General features: G+C 37.6%; 1 protein-coding gene across 1 annotated transcript in view; it reads left to right on the top strand.

Annotated features, from left to right (window-relative positions):
• The first annotated feature begins 202 nt into the window (after positions 1-202).
• The window catches only part of LOC144958110 (thyrotropin-releasing hormone receptor-like), a 51884-nt gene continuing 45405 nt past the window's right edge, over positions 203-6681 (top strand). The window contains exon 1 of the mRNA XM_078889769.1: positions 203-995. The gene's annotated coding sequence lies outside the window, so the exon portion shown is untranslated. The remainder of the gene's footprint in view (positions 996-6681) is intronic.

Raw genomic sequence — 6681 nt, 5'->3', positions numbered from 1 at the left:
TCGACTTAACACTAGATTAACACGGTAGGTCACATTTACATATTATAATAATCTGGCCGCGACTAGCAGCATGGCATGGCAACATCCACCGCTAACCTCCCGCCCTCTACATAATTATTATAAGCACTCCCTTTTCTGCTCAAACAGGCAGGCAGGACATGTGCGTTAAAATAGAGAACGGTGCATGAACAGCAGCCGCTCACACCAACAGCTCACACCAGGTGAATCCCGTGTCTTGATTGAATACCGACTGTAAACATTAACAGGACTTAACATACCACCTCATCTTCAAAACGCTAGCACCTGTGGAAAGAGGGGAGAAGGAAGAGTAGAAGTAGAAGAAGAAGGAACTATTTAACGCATTTTTTGTAGCAATATTTTCTAAGTTACAAGGATATTATTATTATTATTATTATTATTATTATTATTATTATTATTATTATTATTATTATTATTATTATTATTATTATTATTATTATTATTATAATACCTACGCGTTTTATCGCTGAACTCAATAAGCTACTCGGAATTAGATACGGAATTTTAACGAATTTTCTTATCATAAAAAAATACATAAATTTGTGATTAATGTGTTTTATCTATCCTTTGTAACCGGATTCAGAGTGATTAAGTGATATTCCTATATATACCTATATTGTGAAAGAGAATTTTAACATAGAATCGAAACAGATTCAATTCGGGAAGCGAGTGGATTAAAAATACCCAATTAGACAAACGAATTAATTATTGGATTAATGAATAAGTAAAAAATAAAGAAGTAAATAAATAGTATAAGAATGCAGAGAGCAGAATTTTTTTTGTTTTGATTTGTGACTGTGAGCAGATTCTACAGTAAAACAGTGTCAGCTTGAATTTCGTGTTCTTCATTATACCTACTTTACAACAGGAGTTTTCAGTTTAAAAATCTTTGATTACCAAAAAAAAAAAAAAGAAAAAAAAAGAACTGATTTATTTTCACTCAATCGATCAAAAGGGTAAGTAACTTAATGTATAAATATATATGTATATGTTTTTGAGATATGTATGTTAATGAGCCATATTCATAACACTTTTCTAACAAGTGAACAACGTGTACACATTTTCAGGTCTGATAACCGAACGGAATGATTGGCTTGATTTAATCTATTGTTGTGATTGTATTAATGGAGAATATTTATTGGCGTTGGCTTGAGGGTAGGCTACTTCCATTACAACAACGAGCCCATAACAATAATTCGGGTTATCAGACCTGCTAATAAGTATACGTCAGTAACACCTCAAAACACGATAATGCTGTGGAGATTTAAAAGTAGACATTCAGAGCCATTAGGCCGTGGAAGCCGGAGTTTTCCCCGGTTTCTATAGCTTTATATATACAATAATAATAATTGCTTCCTATCCTCTGGATAGCACGCCAGTCAATCGCAAAGTACTTTCCGCCAGATCTAACAGACCCAACTATCCGTTCACTGCTGGGTGGACAAGGGGCGGTTGAGGGCCGGTCAGAAATAAAAATCTCGGCTGCATCCGGGATCGATCCTGGTTGCTTTGTGTGTGAAGCGAGTGCTCTACCCAGTGAGCTATTGGGACTCCCATCGTGTTGGTTCAGATGTTAACATTCAGGTAAGTTTTTAAAGTTATATTGAGGAGAATGGGTATAATTTCGATAAATTGAAAAAAAAAAAAAACAACAAACAAACAAACAAACAAACAAACAAACAAAAAAAACAAAACAAAACAAAACAAAAAACCCACAAAACTAATAAACAAAATAATGAATAAATAGGCAAAAATAAAATCATAAAATAAATTAAAAATAAATGATAAAAGAACAACAACAAAAGAAACAAAACAAAAACAAACTTTAAAAATTGTAATACTGTAATTAAAAAAAAATAAATTTTTAATTCGCATTTCGAGTAAAATTAAACTTCCAAACACCCTATAATTTAGGCATCTGCATCAGCCCGACGTAGATAATACCGTGTCTGGGCGATGGGTATCTTATTATTCTGGTATAATGTGTGGCTTTTGGTATGGAGGAGGAGGGGGGGGGGAGGGCTGGGGGGGGGGGGGGTAGGGGGTCCCCGATAGATTAGTTGGTAGAGCACTCGCTTCACTCGCAAAGGGAACGAGATATCAATCAAGGGTGAAGTCGTCGAGATTTTTTTCCCGACCCCCCCCCCCCCCCCCCCCCTTGTCTACCCTCCCTGCCCACCCAGCAGTGATTGGGTAGCTGGATCTGTTAGATTTGTCGGAAAGCACGACTTTGCGATAGACCAGCATCTTATCCAAAGGGTATTAATAATATATAATAATAATAATAATAATAATAATAATAATAATAATATAATAATAATAATAATAATAATAATAATAATAATAATAATAATAATAATAATAACAATAATACTTTATTGCATCCCAAAAAGGAAATTTTTTGTACAGACGTGTTATAATTTACACAATAAGATAAAAATACAATGGAAATAGGATGTATATATATAAAAAAAGGAGCAGCTCTATAACCAGAGCTGCGCTTTAGAATATGAATAGGAACAATATATACTTCACTTCCATTTTGAAATAAAAATTAGGCGTACATTCCGACGATTGAATGATAAATGAATAAAAATATGTGTATAGCAAGTGATTGGTATTATCCGTTTCACGATATAATAGAAACCGGGATAAATTCCCGCTCCATGGGCCTAATGGTGGCTCCGAAGTCTGATTTTTGTGGTCTGGTGGTTGGGCACAGAACCCGGTTTGCGATGACTGAAGGCTGAAGGGTCGTGTTTTCCTGTCTGTGGCCGAAGGAAATAATAATAAAGTCCTTTGAAAAGGCTCTCTCTACTTACATTTTCTCTCCTAAATTCGGATGGATATCGCTATAGATAGTTCGAAGATGACGTCACTCAAGCCTTTGTTATTGTATTTTGCCATCCGCGTTTATGAGTGATTCTCACTAAACTGTATTAGCCGACTATAAAAGTTCATGGTTACACAGAGTTTTGTTGTGTTGGTCCGTTATACTTCCGGATGGCAATGTTATGAGCTTCTTAGCCAAGCGCATACTATCTATATAGGATCTCACGATCACGTAAAATGTTTCCTGTTCTCTCTACTTGATACTCTCTCTCTCTCACTCTCTCTCTCCCTCTCTCTCTCTCTCACGCACACACACACACACACACACACACACCACACTCAAACACTCTCTAATCTCCTCTATCTTATCTCCCCCACTCTCTATTTCCTTTTCTCTAGCTTTCTCCATCCTCTCTTTTTTTTGTAACATCCGGTTCGCGCTGGGCGCTTCTTCCTTTCTCGCCCTTACCCTCCCTCCCCCCCCCCCCCCCCCCCCCCCCCCCCCCCCCCCACCCCCCCCCCCCCCCCCCCCCCCCCCCCACCACCCCCCACCCCCCCCCCCCCCCCTCTTCCACCTTCTCTCTCCCTCTCTCTTCTTCCTCACTTCCTCCTCTCCTCCTCCCTCTCCTCCTCCTCCCCTTCTCCTCCTCTTCTTCTTCTTTTCTTCTTCTTCTTCTCTTCCTCCTCCTCCTTCCTCCTCCTTCTTCTTCTTCTTCTTCTTCTTCTTCTTCTTCTTCTTCTCTTCTTCTCTTCTTCTTCTTCTTCTCTTCTCTTCTCCTCCTCCTCCCTCCCTCCTCTCCTCCTCCTCCCTCCTTCTTCTTTCTTCTTCTTCTTCTTCTTCTTCTTTTCTTTCTTTCTTCTTCTTCTTTTCTTTTCTTCTTCTTCTTCTTCTTCTCCTTCTTCTTCTCCTCCTCCTCCTCCTTCTCCCCCTCCTCCTCCTCCTTCTCCCCCTCCTCCTCCTCCTCCTCCTCCCCCCTCCTATCCGATAGTCATCACCACAGAGTAAAAGCTCTTCGTTTATCACAGCAGGTGTTTTATTTCAAGGTGCCAGTGAGATATCGCAGACCTGCCAATTTGGTATTGGGGAAAAATCGTAGTTTTCAGGGGAAGTAACACAGCAGATACTATAACTACCAATAAAAACTGACCAATTGTGTTTAAATACATTTAATGAATGCTTTAAACTACTCCTTTATATACTATCTCTGGCAACAACATTTCGTTTTCAAGAAGTTTATTGAATTAAAAATCTTTATATAGTTGCCAATTAGGACCCAAAAATTCGTAATTCTGCGACATTTTCGTTACAGTAGGCAAGTCTGGATATCGTCTATGCACATACAATACTTTGAACTCTTAAGAGACTTAAATCGGGAGAAAAAAAACCCCCCAAATTTTACAAGAGGTTAAAAAACAAACAAACCCAACCTATTTGCTCCTAAATCTTTTAAATATTCAAGCCGTATAATATCTTATTTTCATAATGATAATTTTAAAACAAAAATTAATTGATTTAAGAGTCACGAACCCCAGAAGAAAAGTGTGCATAGGGATGAGATTAGAGGAAGAGTAGCGTCCCTTGATTGGACGTCACCATAGTCTGTGGACGTCACCGGCGGAAAAGTTATTAGAGAGAGAACGTCATGTCGGTTGTGCGCATGAGTCTCTCGTCCTCGCTTCCGGTGAAAGCGGCTTGAGACACTTCAAACCAAATTGACGTTCTCTCTGTAAGGTGACGTCCAATCAAGGGACGCTACTCTTCTGCCAATCTCATTCCTATTGGGCTCAAGAATATGACAGTGTCTATCTATAACTCCATTTAACCCGATTACCGATGTGCGACCTTTTGTCCCATGACGGCGATTCTATTCTAGTCTGATATCCAGAACTGCAACTGGAAATTTCAAAATTTCGTAGTTATCCATTGGAAAAAAAAAACAGAAAGAAAAGTCACGTTAATAGCATTATAAAATAAATAATATGCCCTCAGCAGGATCCAAAAAATGCTCCAAAGTTCTGAATAATATAATTTCTGAGGAAGTAACTTCCTTTTCAATAAGATTTATTGAGTCAAAGAGGAGAATGCAGTTCTGTAGCTGGAGCCAAAAAAATTTTGTATTTTCTACGAAATGTTCGTAGTACTCAGGCAGGTCTGGATATCTCATCTTGATTCCTAGTTCTTACCTGGCTGGTGTCATGTCCTTGGCATCTGTACCTATCCAACGAGATAAACATACCATCTATGATATCACAACCTACTATAAACATTTATTATCATCGCTATTCAAGGAACACCCCGTCGACAGTTATTATCTTTATGTGTTTCTTAGTTTCCTCTTCTATTTTTGTTGTGGAGTCATTTGATACACACACACATACACATATAAAGAAAGAGAGAGAGAGAGAGGGGAGAGAGAGAGAGGGGAGAGAGAGGGGGAGAGAAAAAGGAGAGGGGAGAGAGAGAGAGAGAGAGAGAGGAGAGGGGAGAGATTTTTGTTATATATGTTCTAAAATAGAGAAACATTCTCAGAATTTGATTATACGGTTGTTTCCATGGTGCTGGGATCTCGGCAGTCGACAGGAATACACACACACACACACACACATAGACAAATTTATATATATATATTTTATTTTATTATATAATATATTATATATATATATATATATTAAATATGTCTCTTCGGACATTATACGACTGAAGACGTGGACGAAAGCCACAGAAACGTACGTCTTGGCCATATATAATGTGAGTGACAATTTATATACATATATATAATATATAAAATTATATATATATATATATATATTTTAATATATATATATATAACCTAATCGATATAATAGTGGGTAAACTAGACAAATAAGTTTGCCAGTAGCATCGAAACAGAGTAAATAACTGCCTTCATTCAAATGGATGGGTCCAATTTAATACAATTTTAAATAATTTATATTTTCTAATCCTTATCATTTTTCACTTTAACCGCCCAGACCCGGTTACTTGAAGTTGGGAAAAATTCGTAGTTTTCAGCGATTATAACATAGTAGACATTATAACTACCCTTAAAATTTCCCTTTTTGTTGTTGTTTAAATACATTAAAATAATACTTTAAACTCCTTCATATAGATAGTTCGAAGAGACGTCATCAGGTCTTTGTTATTGTTTTTTTGCCATCCGCGTTTATGAGTAATGCTCACTGAACTGTATTAACCCGACAAAAAAACGTTCATGGATACACACGTTTTGTTGTTGGTCCGTTATACTTCCGGATGGCAATGTTATGAGCTTCTAGCCAAGCGCATACTATCTATACTGGCTCTGACTACAAAAACTTTGTTTTCAAGAAAATTTATTGAATTAAAGACCTTTAAATTATAATTTTCAATTAGGATCCAAACATTCGTAGTTCTACGAAATTTTCGTAGCAGTAGGCGGGTCTCGAACCCGGACCTTCCGGGCCCCAGTGCAATGCCTAATCACTCGGCCACTTCGCTCCTGGGCTCCATTGTAATAGGATTCAACAGTCGTAACGTCACTTCCCTCGTAATGACGCATGGTAAACTTAGTAACTGGCTCTTAAACTATCGAAACAATGGAGGACGCCCTTATGAAATATTTCTCCCACGAGCATAGAAGTGTATCCAGAGGAGAAAAACATTATAAATCTGATCATGTTTTGACTTTTTTTACAGTCTGATCACATGACATGTGAAAAATTTCTAGCCAGCAATGAATAACAAAAAATACAGATTTTCTTTATTTAGAACCAGGCTTCTCGTTGCTGGGCGGAGTCACATCGACTATTGAA

This window comes from Berghia stephanieae, chromosome 12 (assembly GCF_034508935.2).
Source record: "Berghia stephanieae isolate SIO BIC M18660-M18661 chromosome 12, UCSD_Bste_1.3, whole genome shotgun sequence".
In the NCBI taxonomy this organism is placed as follows: Eukaryota; Metazoa; Mollusca; class Gastropoda; order Nudibranchia; family Aeolidiidae; genus Berghia; species Berghia stephanieae.
Note: the sequence above shows the minus strand (reverse complement) of the source record. Positions and strands in the feature narration are given on the sequence as shown.